General features: G+C 46.0%; 1 long non-coding RNA gene across 1 annotated transcript; it reads right to left on the reverse strand.

Moving 5' to 3' along the window:
* Nucleotides 1-5,474: 5,474 nt before the first annotated feature.
* On the reverse strand, nt 5,475-18,091 carry LOC110585681. The gene is made up of 3 exons (XR_002480628.1): nt 18,036-18,091; nt 13,923-14,053; nt 5,475-5,683 (listed from the first exon to the last, which is right to left on the reverse strand). It is a non-coding gene; the product is annotated as an uncharacterized LOC110585681 (long non-coding RNA).
* Between the last annotated feature and the right edge of the window lie 321 nt (nt 18,092-18,412).

Genomic DNA, 18,412 nt, shown 5'->3' on the forward strand with positions numbered 1-18,412 from the left:
GTACGCAAAAATACTTGTACACAAATGCTACAGCAGCATTATTCATAATAGTTGAAAAGTGGAAACACTTCCAGTGTCCATCAACTGGTGAGTGGACAAACATAATGCATTATACCCACACAGTGGATTGTTATTCTGCCATAAAAAGGGCAGGAGAACTGATACATGCTACCGCAGGGAGGGACATTGAAAACACGATCCCCAGTGAAAGAAGCCAGTCACAAAGACCATACGTTGTATCATCGCATTCATATGAACTCTCCAGAAGAGGAAAATCCATTAGAGATGGAAAGTAGCTTAGCGGTCACCAGGGCCTGGGGGAAGGAGGAATGAGAAGGGGCTGCTAAACCAGTATGGGGTTTCTTCTTGGAGTGATGAAAATGTTCTAAAATCAATTGTGATGGTTGTACAACTCTGAACCACTGAATTGTACACTTTTTTAAAGCTTTTATTTCTAAGCAATCTCTACATCCAACCTAGGGAGTTGTAGCCTCTACTGACTGAGCCAGACAGGTGTCCCATGAATTGTACACTTTATTTTATTTATTTATTTTTTAGAGACAGAGACAGAGAAAGAGCCTGCTGGGGGGGAGAGGGGAGGGGCAGAGGGAGAAGGAGAGAATCTTTTTTTTTTTTTTTAAGATTTTATGTATTTATTTGACCATGAGTGAGAGAGAGCACAAGCAGGGGAAGCGGCAGGCAGAGGGAGAAGCGGCAGGCAGAGGGAGAAGCAGGCTCCCCACCGAGCAGGGAGCCCGATGCGGGGCTCGATCCCAGGACCCTGGGATCACGACCTGAGCCGAAGGCAGACACTTAACCCACTGAGCCACCCAGGCAACCCTAGATTAGAGTTTCTTTCTGTAATAGATACAGATGTGTGTGGTTATGGCCAACAAGACTGATATTTGAGCTTTGAGTTTCCCTCTCTTCTTTTATAAATCTTTTTATTTCTTCAATTTAATAAAAATTAGTATCAATTCTAAATATTTTATTTAAATTGTATACATTAATTTATACTAACAATATTTCACTTATTTATTTATTTGAGAGAGAGAGCAAGAGCTTGTACTCACGAGCAGGGGGAGGGGAGGGGGAAGGGCAGAAGGGGAGGGAGAAGCCGGCTCTCCGCTGAGCCAGGAGCCTGACTCCAGGCTGGACTCCAGGACCCCCGAGATCATGACCTGAGCCAAAGGCAGATCCTTAACCGACTGAGCCACCCCAGTGCCCCTATACTAGTAGTATTTAATTTTATCTTATTAAAGGGTAAACGCTTTCAAAGCAGCATTGGCTAATAGGTCCCTAAGAGTGGGCTTCCCACTGATGTGAGGAATCCACGTTTGTCCAGCCCACCTTTCAGGTGAGTCTCCAGAAGGAAAGAAAACAAGAGCCACGTTCACCTCTCTCCTGCCCTTCCACCTCCCCCTCTGCTCTGCGTAAGAAACTACTGTTAACTATTGTGTGTACCCTTCCCATCTTCTTTTCCACAGAGTGACATGCAGACAGATAAGCATATTCAGAGACCTATCACAGTGATTTTTAGGTCGGTGGCTTTTTCACTTCATAATTCCTTGAGAGTTTTCTTTTTCTTTTTTTTATTTTTAAGATTTATTTATTCATCTTAGAGAGTGAGAGTGCATGTGCACATGTGAGCGGGGTAGGGACGGAGGGGGAGGGGGAGAAGCAGATTCCCTGCTGAGTGCACAGCCCTCCCTAGGGCTCGATCCCACGACCCTGAGATCACCACCCCAGCTGAAATCAAGAGTCCAGCAAAAATCAAAAGCCTGACTCTCAACCAACTGAGCCACCCAGGCACCCCTAGAGAGTTTTCTTTATTGGGCATAGATCTCCACCAGGCAATTTTTCCCAGCTGCATGGTTTTTAGTTTGGTTGGTTGGTGTGGTTTGGTTTTTAAATTTTTTATTATTTTTTTTAAATAATCTCTACCCCCAACATGGGGCTCGAACTCATGACCCTGAGATCAAGAGTTGCATGCTCTACTGCCCGAGCCAGCCAGGCACACCCCCAGCTGCATGTTTTTTATTATATGAACTCACTTATAGTGCATTCTGGATTCATCCTTCCTAATGATGAAATTAGTAGCAGACATTCTGTTTTCTGTCGTAAAGAATGCTGCACACCCTTGCGTTTGTGTTTTTGTGCCCATGTGCCTGGTACCTAGAAACAGGGCTCTGACAAACGGCAGCTCTCCAGAGGAAACCGCCGACCGTTGCTATGTATCCTTCCAGTCTTTTTTCCCGGCTGTGGCATGAAGATAGAGAAGCACACAGAGAAACACACACACGCATAGAAATATATCTCAGTGTCTGTATGGTAAAAAAGCAAGACTGAGGTTGGATTTTGGACTTTGATAGGTGCTGCCAAGTCGCCTTCCCAAAAGGCTGTAGCACCGTCCCTGCTTCTCCATACTCCCTTACACTGGAAAGGGTCAATAATTTTTACATTTTACCGGCCTAATGATGGAAACATGTTCTAACCTACATTTTCCTAATTGCCAGTAGGACTGATCATTTTAGTTTGTGTTTATTAGCCATTTGTATTATGTATGCTATGCATTGCCTATTTATTATGGTCGACTTTTCTTTGGGTTTGGTTTTTTTTTTTTTTGGTCTTTCTTATCAATTTGCAATTAGGCTCTCACCATCGTGGATGTTAGTTAGCCTTTTGATTATCACTCAGTTTCCCTTTAGCCTGGTTTTCCTAACAATTTCACTACTACTTCCCTTTTGTTCACCATCATGTTAGCAACCATTTACTGATACCGTAATGTTATCATCTCATATCAAGAAAAACAAAACACTGAGCTCCTAATTTGCCCTCTTTTTTTAAATATTAAGTTCTCTTATGCCTGGATATGAAATATTCATGCAAGTTAGCATGGGCCTTGAGGTTAGCCAAACAAGTGTTTCCCCCAGAACATTCAGGAGCAATTACTCTGAACCTACCTTGTGCACAGTGGCAGAAAGCCACTCCTTCTGAGCACCTTTCTTTCCCCCTTTCTGTGTAGGAAGCACAAATTTCTTCTTGTCCACAGGCCCTCCTGCTTTCAAAAGAGCAGGTCTGCTGAGGCAGAACGCAGGTATTTGCTCAAATGTCACTTCCTCTGCAGCACATTTGTCTGGCTCTGGGCTTTAGATGCGTCTGCTTATTCTTGATCTCTGATGTATATATTCTATGAGTGTATTATAAGGACCCTGTATACCTAGAAAACTATAACGTGTGGCCTTTTAGCCTTTGCAGGGCCAACGTGGCAGGAGAGAGAATAGGGACTGTAGGAGATGATGCCCCTCCTCACCTCTGATGGGTAAGTAAATAATGGGACTTGTTGACGTAACATGTGATTATGGCTGCCATCATATCAGCAGGGCCTGAGTAGGGGTTAGCGATCATTACCATGCATGTTAATATAATTTTAAAATCATTATTTCCAGGGACGCCTGAGTGGCTCAGTCGGTTAAGCGTCTGCCTTCGGCTCAGGTCATGATCCCAGGGTCCTGGGATCGAGCCCCGCATCAGGCTCCTTGCTCAGCGGGAAGCCTGCTTCTCCCTCTGCCTCTGCCCTTTCCCCTGCTTGTGCTCTCTCTCTCTCTGACAGATAAATAGATAAAATCTTTAAAAAAATAAATCATGTTTTCACAAGCACTGAGTTTTATGGCTTTATCTCCTAAACTTCACAGTACAGCTAAGAGGCATCTTAATCTGCACTGATATCATTTCCTGCTGAGTTTCCTGAAATGTCCAGGCTGAGATGTAGGCACAGGACACCAGGATTGGCTCTTGTTGGCAGTTAGTAGACAGGAAGAGCTTCCATAAAACATAAATCGTCATTAGCTTAATTTTTTTAAGGTCACTCAGGAAGGCTGTATTTGGCACCACTGTCTGGCTCAGTCATTCCCAGCAATAAGCTTAATGTGGAACTGCAAATGATTTCCTTGAAGGTAAATTGTGAACAGCGTTTCTTGGAAAGTTTAACTTTCGAGAGCAACATCAAAAGCTTTCATCTACAGATGCTTAGGGGTTAATGGCCACTGGAGAACCTGTATTTAAAGCTGCCTGCTGATCCTCCTGCCTGTCCGAGATTCAGACTGCAGGAGCGTGGGGACGTGGCCACATCCCAGCTCCTCGGTCATCGGCATCATGCTTAGCACTCACTGAGCTCTGCGGTGCATACAGGCAGAACGTGAGGACAGGGCCTTTGCGTACGATGACGTTTGATCTTGGCGGCACACCTGTCAGCCAGTTAGGAAGCTGAGCCTCAGAGAGGTTAAGGAGTCTGCTCAGGAGGTGGAGAAGCCGAAACGCAAACCCCACATCTGTGCGTTTCTCCTTGCCCTCTTCTGCCCTCTCGGTGGCGGTGGTGGACTGCTGAGTCTTTCTGTCCTCACCCAGTTTTGTCATTTGCATATTCATTTAGCCTTTCACCTAATGAGCTGACAAAAGCTGGCAAATAACTAATGAGTGTGTCCTGCGTGCTAAAAAAACGGTCAGGCGCCTTACATCTGTGATCTCTTAATCCTCACAGTTCTAAGAGGTAAACCTTTGAACTTTTTATTTGAATACTGTCATTTTTTTTTTTTAAGTAGAAATACATACAGAAAAGTACACAAATCCTAAGTATCCAGCCTAATAGGGATTCACGAAGTGCGCCCTTCTGTGTGATCACACCCTAACCAAGAAACAGAGCGTTGCCAATATTTCAGGAGCGCCCTTGTGCCCCCTCTCCGCCGCTGATCCAGGCCTCCAGCCCAGGATAACCACACACCTGGCTCTTCACACCAGACATTCCAGGTCTAGAGCGAGGGTCCCTTCTTTGGAGCTGACAATAGACTGGTCATTTTTGACCCCTGAAGCGGCCTTAGCCAGCTCTGCCTGCTGTAACAAAGTACCCCAAAAACTGGGCAGCTTGAAGAACAGAAATTTATTTCTCACGGCTTTGGAGGCTTGAAGTCCAAGATCAAAGCGTCAACCAATTTTGTTCCTGGGAGCTCTCTTCATGCTTGCAGACGTGCCCCACCCTTATGATCTCATTTAACCTTAATTGTGTCCTAAAGACCCTATCTCTATAAGCTCTCTATATAGTCACATTGGGGGTTAGAGCTTCAACATATGAATTTGGGGGGTGGGGGAGACACACAATTCAGTCCATACAAGAAACCAATGCTTCTCAAACTTTGGTGGCTTTAGAATCCCCTGGGGAATGTGTGGCTAGAGATTCCAGATCCTGTCCAGGAGTCACTGACGGAGTGGGTCTAGGATGGAGAACTTTCCTTGATGATACTCACTGCACTAGGTGGAAAAGCCATCAAGCAGAGACAGCCTGTTCTGAGCTGTCTTCTTTACCTTCCTCCTACTTCTTCACCCTCTCTCTGGCTAACACTTCTCTCCACGCAGGTTGCATGAGGATTTTTGTGTATGATTTGGAGAGGGTTGCAAATAATTGAGGAAACAGCATTTTTCTTAATACAGGTTTTATACTTCACAAACACAGAGTGAGATTGGGAAGCTGGACCTTTCCTGGCATGTGGGACTAACTTCAAAGTGAAGAGCATAGAATAATGATTTCAAATCAGAATTTTCAGGAGCTCCTGTCTGGCTCAGTTGGTGGAGATTGCGACTCTTGATCTAGAGGTTGTGAGCTCGAGCTCCACATTAGGCGTAGAGATTACTAAAAATAAATAAATAAATGAACTTCAAATCAGAATCTTTAGTAAATGTCCCATAACTTTTACTAGAATACCCCAGATGTCCCCATATTGCAAGGCATGTCAGTAATATTTATTTTAAATAAGCATTTCTTCTACAGGTGCTGAGTTCCTAATATGCACCAGATGCACTGAGCATGCTTGCTTGCCTAGGCTCCTTTCCCACATATGCCTCGTTTTGGAGCCAGAGAAAATGCCTGCCTGTCATTACGGTTCTAGCATCAACTCTTGGATTCTCTCTGTCACGTCACCACCTGGATGTCCAACAGTTCCATTCAATTCAGTTCTAACACTAACTACCCAGAGTTAGCAGCAGACCCCACAGTTTTAAGGATTCACTTCCACAGGACTACCCCCACTGCAGATGCCAATTGCAAGTCCCGGCCACCCATACTTCTGATGGAGAAGCTACAGATCAGGGGCCCCATGACCCCCTCCTCAGGTTCAATACTTCGCTAGAATGACTCACAGAACTCAGGAAAACACTTTTTTTTTTAGATTTTATTTATTTATTTATTTGAGAGAGAGAATGAGAGAGAGAGACCATGAGAGGGGGGAGGGTCAGGGGGAGAAGCAGACTCCCCGCTGAGCAGGGAGCCCGATGCGGGACTCGATCCCGGAACTCCAGGATCATGACCTGAGCCGAAGGCAGTGGCTTAACCGACTGAGCCACCCAGGCGCCCAGGAAAACACTTTACTTATGTTTACTAGCTTATTATGAAGGATACAATTCAGGACCAGTCAAATGGAAGAGATGCATACAACTCAGGAATAGCCTAAAGGTATTTGGAGCTATTATGGAACATCCATACCTTCTCCCTCGCCGCACCTCACCGTGTTCATGGATTGGGAAGCTTCCAGAACCTGCTGCTTAGAGATTTTTATAGGGATCCCATCACACAGGTATGATTGATTAAATCATTGGCCATTGGTGATCAAATTCAATCCCCAGCCCCTCTCCCTGCCCCAGAGGTCGGGAGCTCTAAGTTCCAACATCTAATCATGTGGTGTTTCCCCTGGCAACCAACTGCTTCCCGAAGCCATCCTTGGCCTCCAAGGGCCACCTCATTAGCATAAACTCAGGCATGGTCAGGCTGCCTAGGTGGCTCAGTTGGTTAAGTGTCTGCCTTCGGCTCAGGTCATGATTCCAGCGTCCTGGGATCGTGCCCCGCATCGGGCTCCCTCCTCCGCGGGAAGCCTGCTTCTCCCTCTCCCTCTCCCCCTGCTTGTGTTCCCTCTCTTGCTATGTCTATCTCTGTCAAATAAATAAATAAAATCTTTTAAGAAAAAGAAAAAGCCTTTTTATTGAGTAAATAAATGAACTGATAAACAAGTACATGCTGAGGCATATCTTCAATCCTGCCTCTTGTCTCCATTTCTTCGGGCTGCTGTAACAGAACCCCACAGACCGAGGGGCTTCAGAAACACAACACTGACTCCTCACGGCTCTGGAGGCTGGGAGTCCAAGATCAAGGCACCAACAGATCGATGTCTAGTAAGGGTTCGTTTCCTGGCTCATCAACAGCTGTCTTTTCTCTGTGTCCTCACGCGGGAGAAGGGGTGAGGGAGCCCTGTGAGGTCCCTTTGATAAGGGCACTAATCCCATTCACAGGGACTCCACCCTCATGACCTAATCACCTCCCCAAGGCCTCACCTCCTAATACCGTCACACTGAGGGTTAGGTTTCAACATACGAATTTTGGGGGGGACACAAACATTCAATCGATGGCATTTCTGTGGTTATGAAGGAATTCATGTAGTCTGTATTTTTGAAAAAGCACTTCCTTTACAATTATTCGAAAGGCATTTAGTTAGGATATCTTGGGGCACTTTCTTCTTTCTGCCGAGGTTCCTGAAATATCTCACAGAAAGTGTCACTTTGTAATGAGAATTTGGCAGAAATTTTCTGCTGGAGTAGTTGACGTCTATGGGCCTTAATTATAAAGTTGGCTAATGTAGCTCGTTATAACACAGTAGTTTGGATGTGGAGCCAGTACTAAGTTTCACATGGATAAAAGGGATTGACTTTCAGCCCAGGTGATTGGTGGGTTCCTTGTGCTTTATTCCAGCCCCATGTCCTCAATGTCTCACTCTTCTTGTTAAGAGCCTGGACCAGATGAGGTGACCTGTCACATGAGGGCACAATGGCCAGCCCCTCAGACAGGAACAACAGCCAGGCCCCTGGAGCCTGCCACTTCTTTGGTGTCTGCGAATAGAAATGCTGAGCTGGTAAAGAAGGACCAGTTTCCTTGAAGCTGCTAAGACAAATATTCATGTCGCTTCTCCAGTGAGCTCTGTTTGGAATGTGAGAAACTATAACCTCTCTTGGGCTGGGGACCCGCCCCCACTACTTCTTTCCCCCAGTGGCTTCTAGGGAAGGGAGGAAGCATTACACATTGTTGTGTGTTACCTGTATTTTGTGAGCTTTCTCTTTAGGGGAAAAAGAATTTTTTTTATTCTGGCTCCACTGCTGGAACTAAAAAGTTACTCCTTAATGAGACTGACACAAAAGAAGGTTAGAAAAAGGGGCAGTTTCTGACTTATTTAGGGATCTCCCATTTTTGTTGAGGTGGAAGACGGGGCTTAGGTAACACAGGATCATTCTTCCCTAATATACTCCCCCTTCCTTTAGACTTTGGGAGTTCAGCAACTCCCTCATTCAGAGTAGAGGCATCTTGTTGTCTCCTGTTATTTGAATTGTTCCAGGGACTCTTTATAGTTTGTTCTTTTAATAGAAGATAGAAGTTATCACATGAGTCTGGGGTAGTTTTAGCTTCAGGCATGGACTCTTTCAGAGGCTCAAACAGTATAACCAGTGTGGTTCCTTTCCAGCTGCCCCTGGTCATGTGCTACGTGAAGCCAAGACACCAGTCAGCAGTGCCAGGAGAAAGGCGAGCTGTAACTCTTGCTCAGCAACTGTCTTTGGCCTGAACTGGGTCATGCGGTCATGCTTGAGCCACTCCTGGGACGAGGAGGATGAGAGGCCTGGCCTGAGTTCCATCCCGTCCATGCAGGAGAGAGTGAAGCTAAGCGGACCTAAGCAGAGGCTGGAGAGCTGTGCTCCTTGGGCACCTCACAGCACGGGCCACAAAGCTGCTGCTCCTCGAGCTCCATACAGGTGGGTTCGTTTATCAGTGGTTTGTTCGTTTTTCCTGCTGAGTAGTATTTCACAGTATAGACCTATCACAGTTTCTTTCACCATTCACCCGCTGAAGGACGTCTGAGCTGTTCATAGTTTCACGCTAGTATGAATAAAGCGGCTATGGGCAATCGTGTAACGGTTTTCATGAAGACGTAAGTTTTTGTTTCTCCAGCAGAAATGTCCAGTGGTGTAATTGTTGGGACACAGGGTTAAGAAGCTGCCAAACTGGGGCACCTGGGTGGTTCAGTCGGTTAAGTGTCTACCTTCGGCTCATGGTTCCATGGTCCTGGGATTGAGCCACGCATCGGGCTCCCTGCTCTGCAGAGAGCCTGCTTCTCCCTCTCCCTCTGCTACTCCCTTCTTGTGTTCTCTCTCTCTCAAATAAGTAAATAAATAATCTTAAAAAAAAAAAAGAAACTGCTAAACTATTTCCAAAGTGGTCGTACAATTTTACATTCCCATGAGCAAATGTGTGAGCCATCCCATTTTCTCTGCATCCTCGCCAGCATTTTGTATGACCACTACTTTTTATTTCAGCCATCCTGGTAGGTTTGCAAGAGCATCTCAGTGTGATCTTAATGTGTCTAATGCAAGTGACATTGAACATCTTTTCATGTGCTTGTTTTCCTTCCATATATCCTCTTCAATGAAATGTTATTCATGCATTTTGGCCATATTCTAATTGGATTGTTTGTTTCTTACCATTAAGTTTGAGAGTTCCTTATATATACTAGAAATGAGCTCTTTATCAGATATGTGTTCTACAAACATTTCCTCCCAGTCTGTAGCTCGTACTTTTATCCTCTTAAGAGGACCTTTCATAGAGAAAAAGGTTTTATGAAATCCAATTGATTGATTTTTTTTTCTTTTATGAGTAGTGTTTTTGGTGTCATATCCACAAACTGTTCAACAAGCCCAGGCCCTGAAGATTTTCTGCTGTTTTCTTCTAAATGTTCTAGTTTTACACTTCACTTTAAAATCTATGATCCAGGACGCCTGGGTGGCTCAGTCGGTTAAGCGACTGCCTTCGGCTCAGGTCATGATCCTGGAGTCCCTGGATCGAGTCCCGCATCGGGCTCCCTGCTCAGTGGGGAGTCTGCTTCTCCCTCTGACCCTCCTCCCTCTCGTGCTCTCTGTCTCCCATTCTCTCTCGCAAATAAATGAATAAAATCTTAAAAAAAAAAATCTATGATCCATTCTGAGTCAATTTTTGTAAAAGGGGTTAAGTCAAGGTTTTTGGGTTTTTGTCCATGGACGTCTAGTTACTCCAACACCATTTGTTTGAAAAGACTCTCCTTTCGTCCATCGAATTACTTTTTAATCTTTGTCAGAAACCAGTTGCTTGGTCTTGTGTAGGCTATCACCTTGTTCTCTATTCTGGGATCTATGTGTTTGTCCCTCAGCTGGTACTGCAGTCCTGATTACCATAGCCATATACGGAAACCAGAATATCAAGTAGAGTGAGTCTTCCTACTTTTTTTTTTTTCCAAAATTCTTTGAGATATCCTAGTTCCTGTTTTTTTTGTTATGTGAATTTTAGAATAAGCTTTTCTATGTTTACCAAAATGCTTGGTAGAATTTTGATAGGAATTGCATTAGATCTACCCATCTATACATACAGATCAATTTGGAGAGAACCAGTATCTTTGTTATGTTGAGTCTTCCAATCCATGAATACAGTATGTCCCTTCTTTTTTTTTTTTTACATTTTTTTATTTCTTTCAACAGCATTTTGTAGTTTTCTTTATATATGCCCTTACATATTTTGTTGGATTTACACCTAAGTGTAAGTGAAGGAGATGTTCTGTTCGCTTCCCCATCCTGGGCCCTGCTTGCCGTTTCTCCTTGCATTCTCCTTCCTACAGCTTTGTGTAGTTCAGAAGAAAGAAGATCCCCAGTTTGGGATGTCTGGGCTCTGCTAGGGTCCTAAGGCTTTAGTCTGAAGCTTAGGAACTCAGTTTCTACGTCAGTTAAGATCTCTGCCTTGAGAAGTGAGAAAATACTCACAGGATGGATAGCTTCCAAACTTCACTCATATATTCACTCTTGTAGTCAGACACATTTGTGGCCAGTGCTGTAGCTACGTGGCACTTCACACGTTGACATGTTCACCATACCAGCTGCATAGCTTCAGCCGGACAGCCTTCGTGATCTGGTGGGTAGGGAGCAGCCGTGGGGTCGGTGAGCAAGGACTCCTGATGTTTTCCATCATATGCAAGCCTCTTTTCCTTTACGTTGGTGTCACCTCACCACTTCAATGTCTTCCATTGCTTTGTATATGTTCAGTGATTTCCTTTCAATGTGGTTACTTTTTGTTGTCCCCGAGCAAGCCCCAAGCAAACTGTAATCTTCTTCAGCACAAATCAGGATCTGTTCTTATAGCTTCTCACCGCTCCTGCCTTCTGAGTCCCCATATCTTGCCTTTCCTTTTGTAATTTTGGAGGTTTTTTTCTTTCTTTTTTTTTTTTCTTTTTTCATTTGTTTATTATTTTTTTTTCCTTTCCTGCTGTGGTGAGATGTTGTTTATTTAGTCTCATTGATCCTCCATCTCTGCACATCAAGGTCTCTAACACAACATTGAGGAGGAAAACGATGGTAGTCTTAAATTGCTCTCATGTTTCCATCTCTGAGAAACTTAAAGTCATTATATTAAGAAAGGCCTTCGGGCACCTGGGTGGCTCAGTTGATTAAGTGAGCAACTCTTGATTTTGCTCAGGTCATGATCTCAGGGGCTTCAGATCGAGCCCCGGGTTGGGCTCCGCACTGAACATGGAGCCTGCTTAAGATTCTCTCTCTCCCTCTCCCTCTGCCCTGCTTGTGCTCTCTCTCTCTCAAAAAAAAAGTCCTTGTAACATCTGTAAGGTACTAACTCTTGGAATATGTCCCACTGACCTCAGGCTCTTTCCTTCCCTTGGTGTGTATCCAATTGCTGCAGCTTTAGGAGCTTTAGGAGCTAGAAGTTCAGGAGCTCCGCAAGCCCTAAGGTGCTAGACAATTCAGGTAGGGTGACAGCTTTCAGCATTCTTGGGAGAAGGCCCAGAACTTCTAAGTTTTCAACCAGGACCCAAAGGAGTTGTGACTGGCATATTCCCAGGGGGCAAAAAAAAAGAGGACAATCTTCTTATTTTGGTGAAACCTTGAAATGATGGCTGGTAGTTACCCAGGTAGTTACCAGGCCAAGCCTACTTGTCTCAATTCCACTCCGTGATGCTGGCTGTGGCATCAGGATAGGTGACATAACCCTGAGGCTAGACAAGTGAAGATGTGGTGCTATCTCTCAGATACCTCTTTCCTGACTGGATCCCGATGGATACAATAGCCATTTATAACTATTGTAATTTGAGGATGAACCACACAAGGTTGCAAAAAACATGAGATCTTGCAGAAAGTCTTAAATCTCTAGACTCAGAGAAGGAAACAAGATTTTTTTAAAAAAATGCTGGATAAACAAATTGTGGCATATTCATTCAATATGTACTGAATGACATAGTAGCCTATGCAGCAAAGAAAAGGAATGAACTATGCCTGCACCCAACCAGAGAGATGCATTTCTGTGACGTAATGTTGAGCAAAAGAACTCAGATGAAAAGAATACATACTGTATGAGTCTGTTTCTATGATATCCAAGAACAAACAAAACTATATCTGGTGATACAAGTCAAAATAATGGTTATCTTCTGAAGGCGGCTTAGTACCTGGGTGAAGGCACAAGGGAGGCTTCTGGGCTGCTTGAAATTTCTACATCTCAATTTGGATGGTGGTTACATGGGTATATACTAATGTAAGAGTCAGCCAAACTGTGCACTTAAGATTTGTGCATTCTAGGGGTGCCTGGGTGGCTCAGATGGCTGGGCGTCTGCCTTCGGCTTGGGTCATGATCTCCAGGTCCCGGGATCTAGCCCCACGTCGGGCTCCCGGCTTGGCAAGGAGTCTGTTTCTCCCTCTCCCTCTGCCTGCCTCTCCCCCTGCTTGTGCTCTCTCTCTCTCAAATGAATAAATAAATCTTTTTTTAAAAAAAAAAACCTTCTGCCTTCGGCTCAGGACATGATCCCAGTGTCCTGGGCTTGTGCCTGTGTTGGGAATCCCTGCTCAGCAGGGGGCCTGCTTTTCCCTCTCCTCTCCACTCATGCTCTCTCTCATTATCTCTGTCTCTCTCTCCCAAATAAATAAATAAAATCTTAAAAAAAAAAAAGATTTGTGCATTCTATGTTATGTGCATGTGTATGTTATATCTCAGTAAAACAATAAAATTCTCAGTACAGACTAGATATTAAGAGTATTTATAGAATAAATAGATGTGTGACTTGAGCTTCCTAACTTGGTTTCATTTATTTCATCAATAATAGCTAGAAGTTTAGAAACTTCTTGATGTTAAATTGTGTACCCAAGTGACATACAAAGTTTTAAAATACATCTTCTCAGAGTAATGTGGTTTAACTCTACCACAAACAAAATACTGTGGGTCTTGGCAGTTTGTCAAGAAATATTGTCAGAGGGATGCCTGGGTGGCTCAGTCGGTTAAGCATCTGCCTTCAGCTCAGGTCATGATCCCAGGGGCGTGGATCAAGTCCCGCATCAGGCTCCCTGCTCAGTGGGGAGTCTGCTTCTCCCTCTGCTGTTCCCCCTGCTTGTACTCTCTGTCTCTCTCTCTCTCTCTGACAAATAAATAAATTAATTAAATAATTTTAAAAAGAAATATTGTCAGAAATATTTCATATTGTCAGAAACATTTCATATTTCTGAAACACTCAACCCATGTAGACATTGGTATATACAGGTAAAGATTGATTGATTTTAAGATTTTATTTATTTGAGAGAGAGAGCATGTGTGCACTTGAGCAGGGGAAGGGGCAGAGGGAAAGAATCTTTAAGCAGAATCTTCAGTGAGCATGGAGCCCAAAACAGACACAGGGCTCAATCCCATGACCCATGATATCAAGACCTGAGCTGAAATCAAGAGTCGGATGCTCAGTTGAATGAGTCACCCCTGTGACCCGGTAAACATTTATTTTAATCAGATTAGTATTTATCATCCCTTTTAAGTACCCAACTGGACTTACCCTGTGGAGGATACACAGGAGATAGGCACCATCTCTGAAGGAGATTACAGTCTCTCTGTGCCTGCTTTTTGTGGAGACGAGAACACAGATTCAGACTCTGCATCTCCTACTAAGACCGGACTCATGTCAGTCTGGAAAGTGGAACAGATAAAATCTGTGTCACCCATCAATATCTCTTGTGAAAACTTATTTCATTACTACAGGTTGACAAATGCCTTTAGTGCATCAGTGCATTGCTCATCCAAAAGAATGGGTCTGTCCGTACAGGTCAATTTCATGTTTATCACAACATCCTAATACTAATAAGGTTCACAGCTATTGAGCATCTTTGACATGCTTACCCTATAATAGCTTCATATGTGTAAACATTTAAATTTCATAACCCTGAGTTATTATGCTTTAACTCGCTCTAGGTTCACAGGTATTCAGTGTCAGGGCTGGAATTTGAACACAGCCTGATTCCAGAGTGCACTCTCTTAATCATTACCATATATAATTTTTTAAATTGAGATATAATTGACATATAACACTGTGTAAGTTTAAGGTGTACAATCTGTTGACTTGATACACTTCTATATTGCAATATGATTACCACTATAGAGTTAGCTAACACCTCTACATGTTACATAATTATCATTTCTTTTTTGTGGTGGGAACAATTAAGATCTAGTCTCTTACATTACCATATATTCTTAACCATTCAAGGCAAGAAATGATGGGAAGCTGTGCATCTGGAAGCAGATGATTTGAGCTATTTTGATAGAGTAGTGCATTATATCACAGCAGATTGGGATGACATTTCAGGATCATGCAGAGGGCTTGAGCTACAGTTCCCTTTCCCAACTATATTACATTCCTGCTGTTTGCTGGCTTTCTTCTTCACTTATTCGGGTAACAAATAATGAGTGCCTGCCTCCTATGTACAAGGTTTCTCTATTGTGTGTAGGAAACAAGAAAATAAATAAGACACAGCCTCTTCCGTATTTCTGGCATATATTGCCCTCCACTTCTTCCTCCTGTTCATAATTTCATTCTGCATATCTTTTTTTTTTTTAGGATTTTATTTATTTATTTGCCAGAGAGAGAGAGTGCAAGCAGGGGGGGCGGCAGGCAGAGGGAGAAGCAAGCTTCCCACTGAGCAGGGAGCCCGACGCGGGACTTGATCCCAGGACCCTAGGACCATGACCCGTGCCAAAGGCAGATGCTTAACCAACTGAGCCACCCAGGCGTCCCATTCTGTATATATTTGCATCAGTTCAAACTGTTGCTTACTGATGGGAGGTGACCTCAAAGTGACTTTAAAAGTCCTGACTCTTTGCCTTTTGGCATCAGTTAACAATGGCCACAGCATCTGGATCCTACCTCTCAGTAAAATGCATTTTTTGACAGCTCAATGCAAGGTTTGTTTTTGTTTTTAATTTGGGGGTGTTTCAAGTCTAATTTAGTTCCATCATTTACTCCCTGACAGCTTGATAACCAGGGAGCAATAACTCCCTTATCTGTGGGCTGTTTAATGACGATATAGTACTGCCCTGGGAGCAATAGACTAAGGCCCTTTCCAGATGCCATATTTTAAGACTTTCAGCTGGAAAAAACTTCACGATGTGAAATTTATTCTGATTACTTTAAGTCAGGATTTTGTCTTATTTAGAAACAAAAAAAATTGACCTCTGGCTTGCTGCCTCCTGTATTTCTGGCTGTGGGCCATATGATCATCTAATTTGAGGTTTTCAGGCAGACAGAGGTTAGAAACAGGCAAATGTGGCCTCAACAGCAGGTAAGTGTGTCAAGACTGTGACAGAAATTGTGAAGACTGCTATAGAAATTGCTTTTTTAAAAAAGTCACCTCCTGTTCTACAAAGCATCGCTGTCTGTTCCTTTCTCTGTTGTCCTTCACCAGGTTCTCTTTGGGAGCTTAGGTCCAAGAGACACCAATCAAAGATACTCAGTTTCCTCAGTTTTTGTTGCCTACAGGTAATTATGCTAAAAGTCTGTAGTAGTAGATCTTATTATGCTTGAGTACATTATGCATTCTAGAGCAGAAGGTTTTTGCTGGAAAGCTTCACTGTCAGATATGATTTGCATTTTTTACTACTTTTCTTTGCTCCTTGAGGACAAGCATGTTAAGGATTCCTTTGTGCATAAACAGAATAGCAAAACACAAAACAGTCTATCTGTGGGCTTGAGTCTGTGTTCTTAACAAGACTGGCATTGCTTTAAAAGAGGGCATGCCTTTGCTACAGGGCCTATATAGTTTGTTTGGAATGGTGAGGGTGTGGGAGAAGGGCAGAAACAAGTGCAACTCCATCTGTAATTAAAAACAAAATGCCAAGTCGTCAAATGAAAGCAAATCAAATAGCAAGTATTGGAAATTAAAGTTATTTAGTCCTAATATTTTTTTAAAATGTTTTATATTGGTCTTTTTGAGACCTTTGCCCTGCTAGTGTTGAGGAATGTGCTTAGTGGGCCTACTGAATAATCCTGTCCTGTGGGTAATTGCATTTAAGTCACCTCCAGCTTGGGAATTCAGGGGTTCAAGACAGAGAGACGGACCCCTGATACCAAAGGCTGGGTGCTGTTTGCCCTTCTCGGTCCATGAGGAGGCTGGCACCGAGCCTGGTACACTCCTGCGGGCATGGCCTTGGCCAGTGGGTCGGTTTGATGTACGCGGCTCTTAAATGCCCCTTCCTGGCTGCTTTCGAAGGCTGCGGCCGGGTCGCGGGAGGCAACATGAGGCTTGGACGCTTGGGGAGAAGGGCCGTGGGCAGCTGGGTGTCGGGTGCTAAGGCGGGCGAGGGCCGGGCGGCAGTGCCGGCACCCCAGCAGGGCGCCGGCACCCCAGCAGGGCCCCGGCGCCGACAATGCTGCCCGCCCGGGCCCGCACGAAATCTCCCTGCGCGCTCCGCGTTCGTTCGCAGAGGCCGGGCGGCCCGGCGTGCACTGCGCCGGCCGACCGTATGCTGGCGGCTGAGCGGACGGAACATAGCGCTCGGATATGAGCCGGGCCGGCCGGCGCCTCCGTATCCGCTCCGCGTCTCCCCTTTTATTCCAACTGCCTGAGATTCGGCTCCACGAATGGAAATCAGCCCTCTAAATTCAACCCCGTAGAGTCAGCGCCAGCCAATAAAGTGTGCGGGCTCAGGCCACGTGACAGTAGCGGGGCGGTGCTCTGGCGGCCCCGGGATCTCTATGGTTTTCGCGGCTCGCTAGAGGGCGTGTGGTCCACTGGAGGACTCCCTACATTCTTCCTCCATTACCTCACTGCCTCCGGTGGCTGCTGGGATACTGGAGGACTCGGGTCCCGGCTCGACTGAGTCCTCCAGCTGCCCGGGGAATACCTCTAGCAGTTCTTCCCTGCCGCCACCGCCGCCCCGTCGCTTCCTCCTCCGCCCGCCCGCCGGCCTTCTTCGCCCCGCCCCGTCCGCGCCGCGCGTCCGGCCCGCTCGCGGGCCCGCTTCTCTCGGGAGCCCCCACCCAGGCGCATGGCTCCATGAAGCAGGAGGAGAAGGCAGAGCGCGAGAGGTCCCGTCCACCCCAGCTGCGTCTGGGCCAGGAGAAAAGGTGGGAAACTCGGGCTGCGCCGCGCCCTCCTCCTCCTCCTTCCCCGCCGGGCCCGGCCTCCCTCGGGCGGTGTCGGGCCTCCTCACCCCAGGGCGAGCGGAGGGGCCCGGGACGGGGTCTCTGGGGTCAGCGGCGAGGGTCCCGGGGCAGCGTGGGGGAGGGGCTGCCGGGTGGCGGGGGAAGAAGGCGGGCGGGGCCTGCGGGCCGCGTGTCCCCACGGAGGGCAGGGGGGTCGGGAGGCATTGCTGGGGAGGGGTAGGCGGACGCCCCTGCCCTGGGCCGCGAGGTGAGGTGAGGCAAGGCCAGGCGAGGCTCCAGCTCCTTTCTGCACGCCCTCCAGGAAACGGTCTCGGTTCTATGTAAAGTTTGGTGGTCTCCGGCGCCGCCTGGCGGCCCCCACCCACTGTCCCGCCGCCCCCTCCCCCGCCCGGCGTCTGGATTCCACCCCCGCGGCTCGGCCCTCGCTGCCCTACCCGTCGCTCTGGCGTCTCCCCAACTCCCCCCCCCACCCGGGTCCCGTACTCTCCTTCCCTACCCCTTTTTTTTTCTTACCTTTCACCTTTCTCTCTGCCTACTTTGCCCCCTCTTGCTCCGGCCTCTTCTTCCCCACTCTGTCTCGTCCTTTTCTTGCCTAACTCTTTTCACGCGCACGCTTTTTCTCTTCTTCCTCTTCTCTTTTTTCCCAGCCCCACCCTCTCTCTCTGCTTCCTTATCCACCCATAGCCCCATTTCCATTACTTCTCCACCTTAAACTCTTTGGGTTTTATGCCTTTCTCTCCCTCCCAGCCTGTGGGTTTTGCCCTTCATTCCTTGCCCTCCTCCCTTCCCTGTCCTGATCTGAACTCCTCACTTTGCCACACTCCCTTACCCTTATCCCTCTGGGCCTATCCTCTTTCACTGTCCTCTCCTTGGATAGTGTGGGTGGGGCT

Source organism: Neomonachus schauinslandi, chromosome 3, assembly GCF_002201575.2.
Source record: "Neomonachus schauinslandi chromosome 3, ASM220157v2, whole genome shotgun sequence".
Taxonomy (NCBI): Eukaryota; Metazoa; Chordata; class Mammalia; order Carnivora; family Phocidae; genus Neomonachus; species Neomonachus schauinslandi.